The sequence below is a fragment of the Pleurodeles waltl genome, unplaced genomic scaffold (assembly GCF_031143425.1).
Source record: "Pleurodeles waltl isolate 20211129_DDA unplaced genomic scaffold, aPleWal1.hap1.20221129 scaffold_332, whole genome shotgun sequence".
Taxonomy (NCBI): Eukaryota; Metazoa; Chordata; class Amphibia; order Caudata; family Salamandridae; genus Pleurodeles; species Pleurodeles waltl.
Window position 1 is genome coordinate 998 of NW_027150038.1, and position 17,971 is coordinate 18,968.

Genomic DNA, 17,971 nt, shown 5'->3' on the forward strand with positions numbered 1-17,971 from the left:
GGGTACTGCCTACTCCCAGCTGCCTCTCTGTCTTCTTCATGTAAATTGCAAGTCACGAGGAGGCACCATTGCCAATATGCTCCGCCCACCTAACCAAGAAACCTAGTTTGAGCTTGTCTGCCTGTGTTGTTGCAGGGGCAGTGTCTTCTTTGCCCAAAAGGTGGCAGGAGAGCCTCACTTCAAACAATAGAATCAACTGCTTAAGTAGAAACCAGCATGGTAGTTACTGTCATAAAGTGCAGCTCTAACAGAAGGTGTGCCTGAGACGCCCCTTCCAGTAATACACAGAATTTTGATTGAGGGCCCAGCCGATGGGTTGGTGGATTTCTCCTCACATGCCACAGCAGCTTCCAAAGATAGTGGTGTGAGGAGCTGGCTCTGCAAGCAGAGCAAGATTTAAGGGAAGAAAATACACCTGTCAGAAGTGGGATTTGAACCCACGCCTCCATGAAGAGACCAGAAGGCTCAGCTTCACTGAAGATCAAGCTCTCTTGAGTCTGGCGCCTTAGACCACTCGGCCATCCTGACAGCCAAAACAGTGTGCAGGTCGGACTCTTCAGTCTGCACTTGTTGATTTTGCCGCTTGCAATGTTCCTATCAAAGTCACAGCTTTAAAGGCCCCACAATATAACATGGCCAAGAAAAAAAAAAAAAAACAGAACAAGAAACAATGCACATGCACGACCACCGAGGGATGCAGATAACTTTTTAGCGTCCTGCAATAGTAAAGCACGTTTTACACAGGTCACAAGTTTTTAAAGGTCATTTCTGTCTAAGTGTGCATTGAGAGAGCCTGAGGTTTTAGGGAGCAAACACAAAAGCTACTGCTGCCAAGTGTTTCTGCCCGGTCTCGAACCGGGGACCTTTCGCGTGTGAGGCGAACGTGATAACCACTACACTACAGAAACAAGCTTGCTGGTTTGACTGAAGGAGCACAGTTCCCCTCATATGTTTGCACGATTTCCTCTATACTTTATCAGCAGTTGCTTGGAATGCGAGGGGTAAGTGTGAAAATTGCAGCGGTGTCAGCCAGCATGCATACACTCAGACGTCCTGAAAAATCCCACAGCTGCGGGCAGAGACAGACAAATATCTGATGCCTAAATGCCAGGAAGGAGAGCCTGTGAAATCATCACACAGGGCGCACTGAGAGCAAGCAGGAAGGAAGCCAAGGCATTGTAATCCATTTTTCGCCTGAGGCAAAAAATATGTTTTGCGCAACAATGCTTCGAGTGGAATGAGAAATGTTGAGGGGTTGTGTATTTTGAGCAGGATTTGATTGTTTTCCGCTAAAATGGGCTTGTCCGGGATTTGAACCTGGGACCTCTCGCACCCTAAGCGAGAATCATACCCCTAGACCAACGAGCCTGGGCACAGAAATGCAACGGCTCCGACCCTGCTCGGAGGGTTGGTGACAGAGAGTGGGAGACTACATCCCAAAGCAAGAAACTGCACATGGTGCTCTCTTCTGCAGTACGACTAGAGTCATTTGCATGGTCTTCATCGAACATGACATAAAAAGCCTCTATCCTTTAGACATTTTGGCCCAGATTTACAAGAAAATGACTAAGCGCGACGCTGTGCCAAATTTGCAAGCCCCACGCGCCGTCATTTTCAAAATGCAGGGAAGCGCCGTATTTAGTAGAATACAGCGCACCCCTGTGCTTCCCCCTGCGCCAGCTCTAAATTAGCTGCTGAGCGCCAACGCAGCCGTTCTTGCACCATGGTACAAGGATGACTGCGTTGAGGGGGAAATTGTTTTTGTGCAGGAAGGGACACCTTCCTGCCCAAAAAAAAAATCTTCAATGGTGATTTGCTCTTACTTCTATGTGTGCTGCAGAATGCATCACACATAGAAAGAGCAAAAACAAGGAGAAATGAAAACATTTCTCCTCAGTGCGCCACTCTAACGACACCCCTGGGATGGCGTTGGATTTTGGTGCTGACGCAGATTTACGCCAACTCCTAAATCTGGAGCAGTATCAAAATGCTATGGTGTTGCTGTGGCACACTCCCAACAACACCCATTGCACGCCCCTTCCAGGGAACGCGCTGCGTGCTAAGGGGCCGTATTTACAAGGTGGTGTTAAGCCACAAAAAGTGGCTGAACGCCATCTTGTAAATACCGCGCAGTGCATAGTGCCACCGGGGCGTCACTAAAAGTGATGCTCCGGTGGCGATAGGGCCTCGTAAGTCTGGCACTTTATTTGCTCAAGGTGTGTGTTCTTGGTGAGGGCAGGAAAGCTATTTTCGCTCTCGTACCTTCCTTCCTTGGCTGGCTTGAATGCTGTAGGCTCAGGCTTCATTGCAAAGGTCAAACAGTGAGCAACTGACTGCCGTAAGCTGGCGCAACTCCTCTTGGTGAGCTGTGACAGATGCCCCAGGAGCGTAGTACCTCATGATGGTGAGGGATAGACACAGTCTCTTTTATCTCAGCTTGCCTGTCAGGTGAGGCAGGAAATGCAAATACTGTGAAAAAGCCCAGCGTCTCGAACCAGGGACCTTTCGCATGTGAGGTGCGCATGATAACCACTACACTAGACAAACAGACACACTTGCCAGCTTGCTTCATGTGGCTATGCATTGTACTGGAACCACCACACTATGGAAACAGACACACCTGCTTGCTTTATGTGGCTATGCATTGGACTGGGATGCAAGGATGAGGGCCAATGTTCATGACGCTCAAAGCTGAGCCTTCCGGAACACGATCTCTTCCCTTGGAAGAAAGGAACTGGGATCACTTTCATTCCAAGAGGTGATTTCAGAACTGGACCCGAAATTACCATGGAGAAGCACTGTGCATTTAATGTTCCTACGAGCACTGCTGCTCCAGCACAGAAAAGCAGTTGCAAAGAAATCTCGCATACCTTCATGATGCTGAACCGTCTCGACGCCAGTATAAAGCATGTATTGCATTGCAACATGACATCTTACAAGAGTGAAAAGCATAAATACTCCTGTTTAAAACACAGACTGAACCTATAAAGGTAGGGGTTTGTCTGGGATTTGAACCGAGGTCCTCTCACACCCGAAGCGAGAATCATACCCCTATACCAACTAGACTGCCGCTGCGTAGTCATTTGAAACATCTTCTGAAGCGTCTTTCCGAAAAGCAGGGCCATTTGGAGGCTCTCTCTCTCTAAGCGTGCCATAGCAATTGATGTTTTCTGTCAAGGATTTTTTGTTTGTCTCTAGCAAGGCAAGAGGTAGTCAAAATGCCCTGTGCCAGTGAGCTGAACTAGGGCACTGATGTGAAAAGCAGACCCTTTCTGGTAGTTGTAACCCGCTGCAAGTCATGGACCCTTGCACCTTAGACTTCCCAACCAGAAGCACTGAAGGGCCTGCTAGCTCTTGAGCCAGAGGAGCATGCCTCTTGGATTCAAGCACACTTGCTCGATCAGCGCTCGATCAGGCGAGATTTATATTAGTGGCTCATAGGCCTGAAACACTCACCTGGGAGACGCAGGGTGGCTGATTTCCCGGAATGGCCCTTGATGGGGAAATCACCTCCTTTCCCCCGCCTCATTTCAGAATTGTGTGCTAGTCGCAAGACAGTGTTCAGGGGTTCATGGGTACTGCCTACTCCCAGCTGCCTCTCTGTCTTCTTCATGTAAATTGCAAGTCACGAGGAGGCACCATTGCCAATATGCTCCGCCCACCTAACCAAGAAACCTAGTTTGAGCTTGTCTGCCTGTGTTGTTGCAGGGGCAGTGTCTTCTTTGCCCAAAAGGTGGCAGGAGAGCCTCACTTCAAACGATAGAATCAACTGCTTAAGTAGAAACCAGCATGGTAGTTACTGTCATAAAGTGCAGCTCTAACAGAAGGTGTGCCTGAGACGTCCCTTCCAGTAATACACAGAATTTTGATTGAGGGCCCAGCCGATGGGTTGGTGGATTTCTCCTCACATGCCACAGCAGCTTCCAAAGATAGTGGTGTGAGGAGCTGGCTCTGCAAGCAGAGCAAGATTTAAGGGAAGAAAATACACCTGTCAGAAGTGGGATTTGAACCCACGCCTCCATGAAGAGACCAGAAGGCTCAGCTTCACTGAAGATCAAGCTCTCTTGAGTCTGGCGCCTTAGACCACTCGGCCATCCTGACAGCCAAAACAGTGTGCAGGTCGGACTCTTCAGTCTGCACTTGTTGATTTTGCCGCTTGCAATGTTCCTATCAAAGTCACAGCTTTAAAGGCCCCACAATATAACATGGCCAAGAAAAAAAAAAAAAAACAGAACAAGAAACAATGCACATGCACGACCACCGAGGGATGCAGATAACTTTTTAGCGTCCTGCAATAGTAAAGCACGTTTTACACAGGTCACAAGTTTTTAAAGGTCATTTCTGTCTAAGTCTGCATTGAGAGAGACTGAGGTTTTAGGGAGCAAACACAAAAGCTGCTGCTGCCAAGTGTTTCTGCCCGGTCTCGAACCGGGGACCTTTCGCGTGTGAGGCGAACATGATAACCACTACACTACAGAAACAAGCTTGCTGGTTTGACTGAAGGAGCACAGTTCCCCTCATATGTTTGCACGATTTCCTCTATACTTTATCAGCAGTTGCTCGGAATGCGAGGGGTAAGTGTGAAAATTGCAGCGGTGTCAGCCAGCATGCATACACTCAGACGTCCTGAAAAATCCCACAGCTGCGGGCATAGACAGACAAATATCTGATGCCTAAATGCCAGGAAGGAGAGCCTGTGAAATCATCACACAGGGCGCACTGAGAGCAAGCAGGAAGGAAGCCAAGGCATTGTAATCCATTTTTCGCCTGAGGCAAAAAATATGTTTTGCGCAACAATGCTTCGAGTGGAATGAGAAATGTTGAGGGGTTGTGTATTTTGAGCAGGATTTGATTGTTTTCCGCTAAAATGGGCTTGTCCGGGATTTGAACCTGGGACCTCTCGCACCCTAAGCGAGAATCATACCCCTAGACCAACGAGCCTGGGCACAGAAATGCAACGGCTCCGACCCTGCTCGGAGGGTTGGTGACAGAGAGTGGGAGACTACATCCCAAAGCAAGAAACTGCACATGGTGCTCTCTTCTGCAGTACGACTAGAGTCATTTGCATGGTCTTCATCGAACATGACATAAAAAGCCTCTATCCTTTAGACATTTTGGCCCAGATTTACAAGAAAATGACTAAGCGCGACGCTGTGCCAAATTTGCAAGCCCCACGCGCCGTCATTTTCAAAATGCAGGGAAGCGCCGTATTTAGTAGAATACAGCGCACCCCTGTGCTTCCCCCTGCGCCAGCTCTAAATTAGCTGCTGAGCGCCAACGCAGCCGTTCTTGCACCATGGTACAAGGATGACTGCGTTGAGGGGGAAATTGTTTTTGTGCAGGAAGGGACACCTTCCTGCCCAAAAAAAAAATCTTCAATGGTGATTTGCTCTTACTTCTATGTGTGCTGCAGAATGCATCACACATAGAAAGAGCAAAAACAAGGAGAAATGAAAAATTTCTCCTCAGTGCGCCACTCTAACGACACCCCTGGGATGGCGTTGGATTTTGGTGCTGACGCAGATTTACGCCAACTCCTAAATCTGGAGCAGCATCAAAATGCTATGGTGTTGCTGTGGCACACTCCCAACAACACCCATTGCACGCCCCTTCCAGGGAACGCGCTGCGTGCTAAGGGGCCGTATTTACAAGGTGGTGTTAAGCCACAAAAAGTGGCTGAACGCCATCTTGTAAATACCGCGCAGTGCATAGTGCCACGGGGGCGTCACTAAAAGTGATGCTTCGGTGGCGATAGGACCTTGTAAGTCTGGCACTTTATTTGCTCAAGGTGTGTGTTCTTGGTGAGGGCAGGAAAGCTATTTTCGCTCTCGTACCTTCCTTCCTTGGCTGGCTTGAATGCTGTAGGCTCAGGCTTCATTGCAAAGGTCAAACAGTGAGCAACTGACTGCCGTAAGCTGGCGCAACTCCTCTTGGTGAGCTGTGACAGATGCCCCAGGAGCGTAGTACCTCACGATGGTGAGGGATAGACACAGTCTCTTTTATCTCAGCTTGCCTGTCAGGTGAGGCAGGAAATGCAAATACTGTGAAAAAGCCCAGCGTCTCGAACCAGGGACCTTTCGCATGTGAGGTGCGCATGATAACCACTGCACTAGACAAACAGACACACTTGCCGGCTTGCTTCATGTGGCTATGCATTGTACTGGAACCACCACACTATGGAAACAGACACACCTGCTTGCTTTATGTGGCTATGCATTGGACTGGGATGCAAGGATGAGGGCCAATGTTCATGACGCTCAAAGCTGAGCCTTCCGGAACACGATCTCTTCCCTTGGAAGAAAGGAACTGGGATCACTTTCATTCCAAGAGGTGATTTCAGAACTGGACCCGAAATTACCATGGAGAAGCACTGTGCATTTAATGTTCCTACGAGCACTGCTGCTCCAGCACAGAAAAGCAGTTGCAAAGAAATCTCGCATACCTTCATGATGCTGAACCGTCTCGACGCCAGTATAAAGCATGTATTGCATTGCAACATGACATCTTACAAGAGTGAAAAGCAGAAATACTCCTGTTTAAAACACAGACTGAACCTATAAAGGTAGGGGTTTGTCTGGGATTTGAACCGAGGTCCTCTCACACCCGAAGCGAGAATCATACCCCTATACCAACTAGACTGCCGCTGCATAGTCATTTGAAACATCTTCTGAAGCGTCTTTCCGAAAAGCAGGGCCATTTGGAGGCTCTCTCTCTCTAAGCGTGCCATAGCAATTGATGTTTTCTGTCAAGGATTTTTTGTTTGTCTCTAGCAAGGCAAGAGGTAGTCAAAATGCCCTGTGCCAGTGAGCTGAACTAGGGCACTGATGTGAAAAGCAGACCCTTTCTGGTAGTTGTAACCCGCTGCAAGTCATGGACCCTTGCACCTTAGACTTCCCAAACAGAAGCACTGAAGGGCCTGCTAGCTCTTGAGCCAGAGGAGCATGCCTCTTGGATTCAAGCACACTTGCTTGATCAGCGCTCAATCAGGCTCGATCAGGCGAGATTTATATTAGTGGCTCATAGGCCTGAAACACTCACCTGGGAGACGCAGGGTGGCTGATTTCCCGGAATGGCCCTTGATGGGGAAATCACCTCCTTTCCCCCGCCTCATTTCAGAATTGTGTGCTAGTCGCAAAACAGTGTTCAGGGGTTCATGGGTACTGCCTACTCCCAGCTGCCTCTCTGTCTTCTTCATGTAAATTGCAAGTCACGAGGAGGCACCATTGCCAATATGCTCCGCCCACCTAACCAAGAAACCTAGTTTGAGCTTGTCTGCCTGTGTTGTTGCAGGGGCAGTGTCTTCTTTGCCCAAAAGGTGGCAGGAGAGCCTCACTTCAAACAATAGAATCAACTGCTTAAGTAGAAACCAGCATGGTAGTTACTGTCATAAAGTGCAGCTCTAACAGAAGGTGTGCCTGAGACGCCCCTTCCAGTAATACACAGAATTTTGATTGAGGGCCCAGCCGATGGGTTGGTGGATTTCTCCTCACATGCCACAGCAGCTTCCAAAGATAGTGGTGTGAGGAGCTGGCTCTGCAAGCAGAGCAAGATTTAAGGGAAGAAAATACACCTGTCAGAAGTGGGAATTGAACCCACGCCTCCATGAAGAGACCAGAAGGCTCAGCTTCACTGAAGATCAAGCTCTCTTGAGTCTGGCGCCTTAGACCACTCGGCCATCCTGACAGCCAAAACAGTGTGCAGGTCGGACTCTTCAGTCTGCACTTGTTGATTTTGCCGCTTGCAATGTTCCTATCAAAGTCACAGCTTTAAAGGCCCCACAATATAACATGGCCAAGAAAAAAAAAAAAAAACAGAACAAGAAACAATGCACATGCACGACCACCGAGGGATGCAGATAACTTTTTAGCGTCCTGCAATAGTAAAGCACGTTTTACACAGGTCACAAGTTTTTAAAGGTCATTTCTGTCTAAGTGTGCATTGAGAGAGCCTGAGGTTTTAGGGAGCAAACACAAAAGCTGCTGCTGCCAAGTGTTTCTGCCCGGTCTCGAACCGGGGACCTTTCGCGTGTGAGGCGAACGTGATAACCACTACACTACAGAAACAAGCTTGCTGGTTTGACTGAAGGAGCACAGTTCCCCTCATATGTTTGCACGATTTCCTCTATACTTTATCAGCAGTTGCTTGGAATGCGAGGGGTAAGTGTGAAAATTGCAGCGGTGTCAGCCAGCATGCATACACTCAGACGTCCTGAAAAATCCCACAGCTGCGGGCAGAGACAGACAAATATCTGATGCCTAAATGCCAGGAAGGAGAGCCTGTGAAATCATCACACAGGGCGCACTGAGAGCAAGCAGGAAGGAAGCCAAGGCATTGTAATCCATTTTTCGCCTGAGGCAAAAAATATGTTTTGCGCAACAATGCTTCGAGTGGAATGAGAAATGTTGAGGGGTTGTGTATTTTGAGCAGGATTTGATTGTTTTCCGCTAAAATGGGCTTGTCCGGGATTTGAACCTGGGACCTCTCGCACCCTAAGCGAGAATCATACCCCTAGACCAACGAGCCTGGGCACAGAAATGCAACGGCTCCGACCCTGCTCGGAGGGTTGGTGACAGAGAGTGGGAGACTACATCCCAAAGCAAGAAACTGCACATGGTGCTCTCTTCTGCAGTACGACTAGAGTCATTTGCATGGTCTTCATCGAACATGACATAAAAAGCCTCTATCCTTTAGACATTTTGGCCCAGATTTACAAGAAAATGACTAAGCGCGACGCTGTGCCAAATTTGCAAGCCCCACGCGCCGTCATTTTCAAAATGCAGGGAAGCGCCGTATTTAGTAGAATACAGCGCACCCCTGTGCTTCCCCCTGCGCCAGCTCTAAATTAGCTGCTGAGCGCCAACGCAGCCGTTCTTGCACCATGGTACAAGGATGACTGCGTTGAGGGGGAAATTGTTTTTGTGCAGGAAGGGACACCTTCCTGCCCAAAAAAAAAATCTTCAATGGTGATTTGCTCTTACTTCTATGTGTGCTGCAGAATGCATCACACATAGAAAGAGCAAAAACAAGGAGAAATGAAAACATTTCTCCTCAGTGCGCCACTCTAACGACACCCCTGGGATGGCGTTGGATTTTGGTGCTGACGCAGATTTACGCCAACTCCTAAATCTGGAGCAGTATCAAAATGCTATGGTGTTGCTGTGGCACACTCCCAACAACACCCATTGCACGCCCCTTCCAGGGAACGCGCTGCGTGCTAAGGGGCCGTATTTACAAGGTGGTGTTAAGCCACAAAAAGTGGCTGAACGCCATCTTGTAAATACCGCGCAGTGCATAGTGCCACCGGGGCGTCACTAAAAGTGATGCTCCGGTGGCGATAGGGCCTCGTAAGTCTGGCACTTTATTTGCTCAAGGTGTGTGTTCTTGGTGAGGGCAGGAAAGCTATTTTCGCTCTCGTACCTTCCTTCCTTGGCTGGCTTGAATGCTGTAGGCTCAGGCTTCATTGCAAAGGTCAAACAGTGAGCAACTGACTGCCGTAAGCTGGCGCAACTCCTCTTGGTGAGCTGTGACAGATGCCCCAGGAGCGTAGTACCTCACGATGGTGAGGGATAGACACAGTCTCTTTTATCTCAGCTTGCCTGTCAGGTGAGGCAGGAAATGCAAATACTGTGAAAAAGCCCAGCGTCTCGAACCAGGGACCTTTCGCATGTGAGGTGCGCATGATAACCACTACACTAGACAAACAGACACACTTGCCAGCTTGCTTCATGTGGCTATGCATTGTACTGGAACCACCACACTATGGAAACAGACACACCTGCTTGCTTTATGTGGCTATGCATTGGACTGGGATGCAAGGATGAGGGCCAATGTTCATGACGCTCAAAGCTGAGCCTTCCGGAACACGATCTCTTCCCTTGGAAGAAAGGAACTGGGATCACTTTCATTCCAAGAGGTGATTTCAGAACTGGACCCGAAATTACCATGGAGAAGCACTGTGCATTTAATGTTCCTACGAGCACTGCTGCTCCAGCACAGAAAAGCAGTTGCAAAGAAATCTCGCATACCTTCATGATGCTGAACCGTCTCGACGCCAGTATAAAGCATGTATTGCATTGCAACATGACATCTTACAAGAGTGAAAAGCAGAAATACTCCTGTTTAAAACACAGACTGAACCTATAAAGGTAGGGGTTTGTCTGGGATTTGAACCGAGGTCCTCTCACACCCGAAGCGAGAATCATACCCCTATACCAACTAGACTGCCGCTGCATAGTCATTTGAAACATCTTCTGAAGCGTCTTTCCGAAAAGCAGGGCCATTTGGAGGCTCTCTCTCTCTAAGCGTGCCATAGCAATTGATGTTTTCTGTCAAGGATTTTTTGTTTGTCTCTAGCAAGGCAAGAGGTAGTCAAAATGCCCTGTGCCAGTGAGCTGAACTAGGGCACTGATGTGAAAAGCAGACCCTTTCTGGTAGTTGTAACCCGCTGCAAGTCATGGACCCTTGCACCTTAGACTTCCCAACCAGAAGCACTGAAGGGCCTGCTAGCTCTTGAGCCAGAGGAGCATGCCTCTTGGATTCAAGCACACTTGCTTGATCAGCGCTCAATTAGGCTCGATCAGGCGAGATTTATATTAGTGGCTCATAGGCCTGAAACACTCACCTGGGAGACGCAGGGTGGCTGATTTCCCGGAATGGCCCTTGATGGGGAAATCACCTCCTTTCCCCCGCCTCATTTCAGAATTGTGTGCTAGTCGCAAGACAGTGTTCAGGGGTTCATGGGTACTGCCTACTCCCAGCTGCCTCTCTGTCTTCTTCATGTAAATTGCAAGTCACGAGGAGGCACCATTGCCAATATGCTCCGCCCACCTAACCAAGAAACCTAGTTTGAGCTTGTCTGCCTGTGTTGTTGCAGGGGCAGTGTCTTCTTTGCCCAAAAGGTGGCAGGAGAGCCTCACTTCAAACAATAGAATCAACTGCTTAAGTAGAAACCAGCATGGTAGTTACTGTCATAAAGTGCAGCTCTAACAGAAGGTGTGCCTGAGACGCCCCTTCCAGTAATACACAGAATTTTGATTGAGGGCCCAGCCGATGGGTTGGTGGATTTCTCCTCACATGCCACAGCAGCTTCCAAAGATAGTGGTGTGAGGAGCTGGCTCTGCAAGCAGAGCAAGATTTAAGGGAAGAAAATACACCTGTCAGAAGTGGGATTTGAACCCACGCCTCCATGAAGAGACCAGAAGGCTCAGCTTCACTGAAGATCAAGCTCTCTTGAGTCTGGCGCCTTAGACCACTCGGCCATCCTGACAGCCAAAACAGTGTGCAGGTCGGACTCTTCAGTCTGCACTTGTTGATTTTGCCGCTTGCAATGTTCCTATCAAAGTCACAGCTTTAAAGGCCCCACAATATAACATGGCCAAGAAAAAAAAAAAAAAACAGAACAAGAAACAATGCACAGGCACGACCACCGAGGGATGCAGATAACTTTTTAGCGTCCTGCAATAGTAAAGCACGTTTTACACAGGTCACAAGTTTTTAAAGGTCATTTCTGTCTAAGTGTGCATTGAGAGAGCCTGAGGTTTTAGGGAGCAAACACAAAAGCTGCTGCTGCCAAGTGTTTCTGCCCGGTCTCGAACCGGGGACCTTTCGCGTGTGAGGCGAACGTGATAACCACTACACTACAGAAACAAGCTTGCTGGTTTGACTGAAGGAGCACAGTTCCCCTCATATGTTTGCACGATTTCCTCTATACTTTATCAGCAGTTGCTTGGAATGCGAGGGGTAAGTGTGAAAATTGCAGCGGTGTCAGCCAGCATGCATACACTCAGACGTCCTGAAAAATCCCACAGCTGCGGGCAGAGACAGACAAATATCTGATGCCTAAATGCCAGGAAGGAGAGCCTGTGAAATCATCACACAGGGCGCACTGAGAGCAAGCAGGAAGGAAGCCAAGGCATTGTAATCCATTTTTCGCCTGAGGCAAAAAATATGTTTTGCGCAACAATGCTTCGAGTGGAATGAGAAATGTTGAGGGGTTGTGTATTTTGAGCAGGATTTGATTGTTTTCCGCTAAAATGGGCTTGTCCGGGATTTGAACCTGGGACCTCTCGCACCCTAAGCGAGAATCATACCCCTAGACCAACGAGCCTGGGCACAGAAATGCAACGGCTCCGACCCTGCTCGGAGGGTTGGTGACAGAGAGTGGGAGACTACATCCCAAAGCAAGAAACTGCACATGGTGCTCTCTTCTGCAGTACGACTAGAGTCATTTGCATGGTCTTCATCGAACATGACATAAAAAGCCTCTATCCTTTAGACATTTTGGCCCAGATTTACAAGAAAATGACTAAGCGCGACGCTGTGCCAAATTTGCAAGCCCCACGCGCCGTCATTTTCAAAATGCAGGGAAGCGCCGTATTTAGTAGAATACAGCGCACCCCTGTGCTTCCCCCTGCGCCAGCTCTAAATTAGCTGCTGAGCGCCAACGCAGCCGTTCTTGCACCATGGTACAAGGATGACTGCGTTGAGGGGGAAATTGTTTTTGTGCAGGAAGGGACACCTTCCTGCCCAAAAAAAAAATCTTCAATGGTGATTTGCTCTTACTTCTATGTGTGCTGCAGAATGCATCACACATAGAAAGAGCAAAAACAAGGAGAAATGAAAACATTTCTCCTCAGTGCGCCACTCTAACGACACCCCTGGGATGGCGTTGGATTTTGGTGCTGACGCAGATTTACGCCAACTCCTAAATCTGGAGCAGTATCAAAATGCTATGGTGTTGCTGTGGCACACTCCCAACAACACCCATTGCACGCCCCTTCCAGGGAACGCGCTGCGTGCTAAGGGGCCGTATTTACAAGGTGGTGTTAAGCCACAAAAAGTGGCTGAACGCCATCTTGTAAATACCGCGCAGTGCATAGTGCCACCGGGGCGTCACTAAAAGTGATGCTCCGGTGGCGATAGGGCCTCGTAAGTCTGGCACTTTATTTGCTCAAGGTGTGTGTTCTTGGTGAGGGCAGGAAAGCTATTTTCGCTCTCGTACCTTCCTTCCTTGGCTGGCTTGAATGCTGTAGGCTCAGGCTTCATTGCAAAGGTCAAACAGTGAGCAACTGACTGCCGTAAGCTGGCGCAACTCCTCTTGGTGAGCTGTGACAGATGCCCCAGGAGCGTAGTACCTCACGATGGTGAGGGATAGACACAGTCTCTTTTATCTCAGCTTGCCTGTCAGGTGAGGCAGGAAATGCAAATACTGTGAAAAAGCCCAGCGTCTCGAACCAGGGACCTTTCGCATGTGAGGTGCGCATGATAACCACTACACTAGACAAACAGACACACTTGCCAGCTTGCTTCATGTGGCTATGCATTGTACTGGAACCACCACACTATGGAAACAGACACACCTGCTTGCTTTATGTGGCTATGCATTGGACTGGGATGCAAGGATGAAGGCCAATGTTCATGACGCTCAAAGCTGAGCCTTCCGGAACACGATCTCTTCCCTTGGAAGAAAGGAACTGGGATCACTTTCATTCCAAGAGGTGATTTCAGAACTGGACCCGAAATTACCATGGAGAAGCACTGTGCATTTAATGTTCCTACGAGCACTGCTGCTCCAGCACAGAAAAGCAGTTGCAAAGAAATCTCGCATACCTTCATGATGCTGAACCGTCTCGACGCCAGTATAAAGCATGTATTGCATTGCAACATGACATCTTACAAGAGTGAAAAGCATAAATACTCCTGTTTAAAACACAGACTGAACCTATAAAGGTAGGGGTTTGTCGGGGATTTGAACCGAGGTCCTCTCACACCCGAAGCGAGAATCATACCCCTATACCAACTAGACTGCCGCTGCGTAGTCATTTGAAACATCTTCTGAAGCGTCTTTCCGAAAAGCAGGGCCATTTGGAGGCTCTCTCTCTCTAAGCGTGCCATAGCAATTGATGTTTTCTGTCAAGGATTTTTTGTTTGTCTCTAGCAAGGCAAGAGGTAGTCAAAATGCCCTGTGCCAGTGAGCTGAACTAGGGCACTGATGTGAAAAGCAGACCCTTTCTGGTAGTTGTAACCCGCTGCAAGTCATGGACCCTTGCACCTTAGACTTCCCAACCAGAAGCACTGAAGGGCCTGCTAGCTCTTGAGCCAGAGGAGCATGCCTCTTGGATTCAAGCACACTTGCTCGATCAGCGCTCGATCAGGCGAGATTTATATTAGTGGCTCATAGGCCTGAAACACTCACCTGGGAGACGCAGGGTGGCTGATTTCCCGGAATGGCCCTTGATGGGGAAAGCACCTCCTTTCCCCCGCCTCATTTCAGAATTGTGTGCTAGTCGCAAGACAGTGTTCAGGGGTTCATGGGTACTGCCTACTCCCAGCTGCCTCTCTGTCTTCTTCATGTAAATTGCAAGTCACGAGGAGGCACCATTGCCAATATGCTCCGCCCACCTAACCAAGAAACCTAGTTTGAGCTTGTCTGCCTGTGTTGTTGCAGGGGCAGTGTCTTCTTTGCCCAAAAGGTGGCAGGAGAGCCTCACTTCAAACGATAGAATCAACTGCTTAAGTAGAAACCAGCATGGTAGTTACTGTCATAAAGTGCAGCTCTAACAGAAGGTGTGCCTGAGACGTCCCTTCCAGTAATACACAGAATTTTGATTGAGGGCCCAGCCGATGGGTTGGTGGATTTCTCCTCACATGCCACAGCAGCTTCCAAAGATAGTGGTGTGAGGAGCTGGCTCTGCAAGCAGAGCAAGATTTAAGGGAAGAAAATACACCTGTCAGAAGTGGGATTTGAACCCACGCCTCCATGAAGAGACCAGAAGGCTCAGCTTCACTGAAGATCAAGCTCTCTTGAGTCTGGCGCCTTAGACCACTCGGCCATCCTGACAGCCAAAACAGTGTGCAGGTCGGACTCTTCAGTCTGCACTTGTTGATTTTGCCGCTTGCAATGTTCCTATCAAAGTCACAGCTTTAAAGGCCCCACAATATAACATGGCCAAGAAAAAAAAAAAAAAACAGAACAAGAAACAATGCACATGCACGACCACCGAGGGATGCAGATAACTTTTTAGCGTCCTGCAATAGTAAAGCACGTTTTACACAGGTCACAAGTTTTTAAAGGTCATTTCTGTCTAAGTGTGCATTGAGAGAGCCTGAGGTTTTAGGGAGCAAACACAAAAGCTGCTGCTGCCAAGTGTTTCTGCCCGGTCTCGAACCGGGGACCTTTCGCGTGTGAGGCGAACGTGATAACCACTACACTACAGAAACAAGCTTGCTGGTTTGACTGAAGGAGCACAGTTCCCCTCATATGTTTGCACGATTTCCTCTATACTTTATCAACAGTTGCTTGGAATGCGAGGGGTAAGTGTGAAAATTGCAGCGGTGTCAGCCAGCATGCATACACTCAGACGTCCTGAAAAATCCCACAGCTGCGGGCAGAGACAGACAAATATCTGATGCCTAAATGCCAGGAAGGAGAGCCTGTGAAATCATCACACAGGGCGCACTGAGAGCAAGCAGGAAGGAAGCCAAGGCATTGTAATCCATTTTTCGCCTGAGGCAAAAAATATGTTTTGCGCAACAATGCTTCGAGTGGAATGAGAAATGTTGAGGGGTTGTGTATTTTGAGCAGGATTTGATTGTTTTCCGCTAAAATGGGCTTGTCCGGGATTTGAACCTGGGACCTCTCGCACCCTAAGTGAGAATCATACCCCTAGACCAACGAGCCTGGGCACAGAAATGCAACGGCTCCGACCCTGCTCGGAGGGTTGGTGACAGAGAGTGGGAGACTACATCCCAAAGCAAGAAACTGCACATGGTGCTCTCTTCTGCAGTACGACTAGAGTCATTTGCATGGTCTTCATCGAACATGACATAAAAAGCCTCTATCCTTTAGACATTTTGGCCCAGATTTACAAGAAAATGACTAAGCGCGACGCTGTGCCAAATTTGCAAGCCCCACGCGCCGTCATTTTCAAAATGCAGGGAAGCGCCGTATTTAGTAGAATACAGCGCACCCCTGTGCTTCCCCCTGCGCCAGCTCTAAATTAGCTGCTGAGCGCCAACGCAGCCGTTCTTGCACCATGGTACAAGGATGACTGCGTTGAGGGGGAAATTGTTTTTGTGCAGGAAGGGACACCTTCCTGCCCAAAAAAAAAATCTTCAATGGTGATTTGCTCTTACTTCTATGTGTGCTGCAGAATGCATCACACATAGAAAGAGCAAAAACAAGGAGAAATGAAAACATTTCTCCTCAGTGCGCCACTCTAACGACACCCCTGGGATGGCGTTGGATTTTGGTACTGACGCAGATTTACGCCAACTCCTAAATCTGGAGCAGTATCAAAATGCTATGGTGTTGCTGTGGCACACTCCCAACAACACCCATTGCACGCCCCTTCCAGGGAACGCGCTGCGTGCTAAGGGGCCGTATTTACAAGGTGGTGTTAAGCCACAAAAAGTGGCTGAACGCCATCTTGTAAATACCGCGCAGTGCATAGTGCCACCGGGGCGTCACTAAAAGTGATGCTCCGGTGGCGATAGGGCCTCGTAAGTCTGGCACTTTATTTGCTCAAGGTGTGTGTTCTTGGTGAGGGCAGGAAAGCTATTTTCGCTCTCGTACCTTCCTTCCTTGGCTGGCTTGAATGCTGTAGGCTCAGGCTTCATTGCAAAGGTCAAACAGTGAGCAACTGACTGCCGTAAGCTGGCGCAACTCCTCTTGGTGAGCTGTGACAGATGCCCCAGGAGCGTAGTACCTCACGATGGTGAGGGATAGACACAGTCTCTTTTATCTCAGCTTGCCTGTCAGGTGAGGCAGGAAATGCAAATACTGTGAAAAAGCCCAGCGTCTCGAACCAGGGACCTTTCGCATGTGAGGTGCGCATGATAACCACTACACTAGACAAACAGACACACTTGCCAGCTTGCTTCATGTGGCTATGCATTGTACTGGAACCACCACACTATGGAAACAGACACACCTGCTTGCTTTATGTGGCTATGCATTGGACTGGGATGCAAGGATGAGGGCCAATGTTCATGACGCTCAAAGCTGAGCCTTCCGGAACACGATCTCTTCCCTTGGAAGAAAGGAACTGGGATCACTTTCATTCCAAGAGGTGATTTCAGAACTGGACCCGAAATTACCATGGAGAAGCACTGTGCATTTAATGTTCCTACGAGCACTGCTGCTCCAGCACAGAAAAGCAGTTGCAAAGAAATCTCGCATACCTTCATGATGCTGAACCGTCTCGACGCCAGTATAAAGCATGTATTGCATTGCAACATGACATCTTACAAGAGTGAAAAGCAGAAATACTCCTGTTTAAAACACAGACTGAACCTATAAAGGTAGGGGTTTGTCTGGGATTTGAACCGAGGTCCTCTCACACCCGAAGCGAGAATCATACCCCTATACCAACTAGACTGCCGCTGCATAGTCATTTGAAACATCTTCTGAAGCGTCTTTCCGAAAAGCAGGGCCATTTGGAGGCTCTCTCTCTCTAAGCGTGCCATAGCAATTGATGTTTTCTGTCAAGGATTTTTTGTTTGTCTCTAGCAAGGCAAGAGGTAGTCAAAATGCCCTGTGCCAGTGAGCTGAACTAGGGCACTGATGTGAAAAGCAGACCCTTTCTGGTAGTTGTAACCCGCTGCAAGTCATGGACCCTTGCACCTTAGACTTCCCAACCAGAAGCACTGAAGGGCCTGCTAGCTCTTGAGCCAGAGGAGCATGCCTCTTGGATTCAAGCACACTTGCTTGATCAGCGCTCAATTAGGCTCGATCAGGCGAGATTTATATTAGTGGCTCATAGGCCTGAAACACTCACCTGGGAGACGCAGGGTGGCTGATTTCCCGGAATGGCCCTTGATGGGGAAATCACCTCCTTTCCCCCGCCTCATTTCAGAATTGTGTGCTAGTCGCAAGACAGTGTTCAGGGGTTCATGGGTACTGCCTACTCCCAGCTGCCTCTCTGTCTTCTTCATGTAAATTGCAAGTCACGAGGAGGCACCATTGCCAATA

The 17,971-nt window shown here is 48.7% G+C and overlaps 10 non-coding genes across 10 annotated transcripts; all 10 read right to left on the bottom strand.

Annotated features, from left to right (window-relative positions):
- Positions 1–416: 416 nt before the first annotated feature.
- TRNAL-CAA (transfer RNA leucine (anticodon CAA)) lies at positions 417–528 on the bottom strand. The gene is made up of 2 exons: positions 491–528; positions 417–462 (listed from the first exon to the last, which is right to left on the bottom strand). It is a non-coding gene; the product is annotated as a tRNA-Leu (tRNA).
- A 307-nt stretch (positions 529–835) lies between these two features.
- On the bottom strand, positions 836–908 carry TRNAV-CAC (transfer RNA valine (anticodon CAC)). Its single transcript has one exon. It is a non-coding gene; the product is annotated as a tRNA-Val (tRNA).
- Positions 909–3,989: 3,081 nt separating this feature from the next.
- On the bottom strand, positions 3,990–4,101 carry TRNAL-CAA (transfer RNA leucine (anticodon CAA)). Its single transcript has 2 exons — positions 4,064–4,101; positions 3,990–4,035 (listed from the first exon to the last, which is right to left on the bottom strand). It is a non-coding gene; the product is annotated as a tRNA-Leu (tRNA).
- Positions 4,102–4,408: 307 nt separating this feature from the next.
- TRNAV-CAC (transfer RNA valine (anticodon CAC)) lies at positions 4,409–4,481 on the bottom strand. The gene has a single exon. It is a non-coding gene; the product is annotated as a tRNA-Val (tRNA).
- Positions 4,482–7,571: 3,090 nt separating this feature from the next.
- On the bottom strand, positions 7,572–7,683 carry TRNAL-CAA (transfer RNA leucine (anticodon CAA)). The gene is made up of 2 exons: positions 7,646–7,683; positions 7,572–7,617 (listed from the first exon to the last, which is right to left on the bottom strand). It is a non-coding gene; the product is annotated as a tRNA-Leu (tRNA).
- A 307-nt stretch (positions 7,684–7,990) lies between these two features.
- Positions 7,991–8,063, bottom strand: TRNAV-CAC (transfer RNA valine (anticodon CAC)). The gene has a single exon. It is a non-coding gene; the product is annotated as a tRNA-Val (tRNA).
- A 3,091-nt stretch (positions 8,064–11,154) lies between these two features.
- On the bottom strand, positions 11,155–11,266 carry TRNAL-CAA (transfer RNA leucine (anticodon CAA)). The gene is made up of 2 exons: positions 11,229–11,266; positions 11,155–11,200 (listed from the first exon to the last, which is right to left on the bottom strand). It is a non-coding gene; the product is annotated as a tRNA-Leu (tRNA).
- Positions 11,267–11,573: 307 nt separating this feature from the next.
- TRNAV-CAC (transfer RNA valine (anticodon CAC)) lies at positions 11,574–11,646 on the bottom strand. The gene has a single exon. It is a non-coding gene; the product is annotated as a tRNA-Val (tRNA).
- A 3,081-nt stretch (positions 11,647–14,727) lies between these two features.
- TRNAL-CAA (transfer RNA leucine (anticodon CAA)) lies at positions 14,728–14,839 on the bottom strand. The gene is made up of 2 exons: positions 14,802–14,839; positions 14,728–14,773 (listed from the first exon to the last, which is right to left on the bottom strand). It is a non-coding gene; the product is annotated as a tRNA-Leu (tRNA).
- A 307-nt stretch (positions 14,840–15,146) lies between these two features.
- On the bottom strand, positions 15,147–15,219 carry TRNAV-CAC (transfer RNA valine (anticodon CAC)). The gene has a single exon. It is a non-coding gene; the product is annotated as a tRNA-Val (tRNA).
- Positions 15,220–17,971: the final 2,752 nt, after the last annotated feature.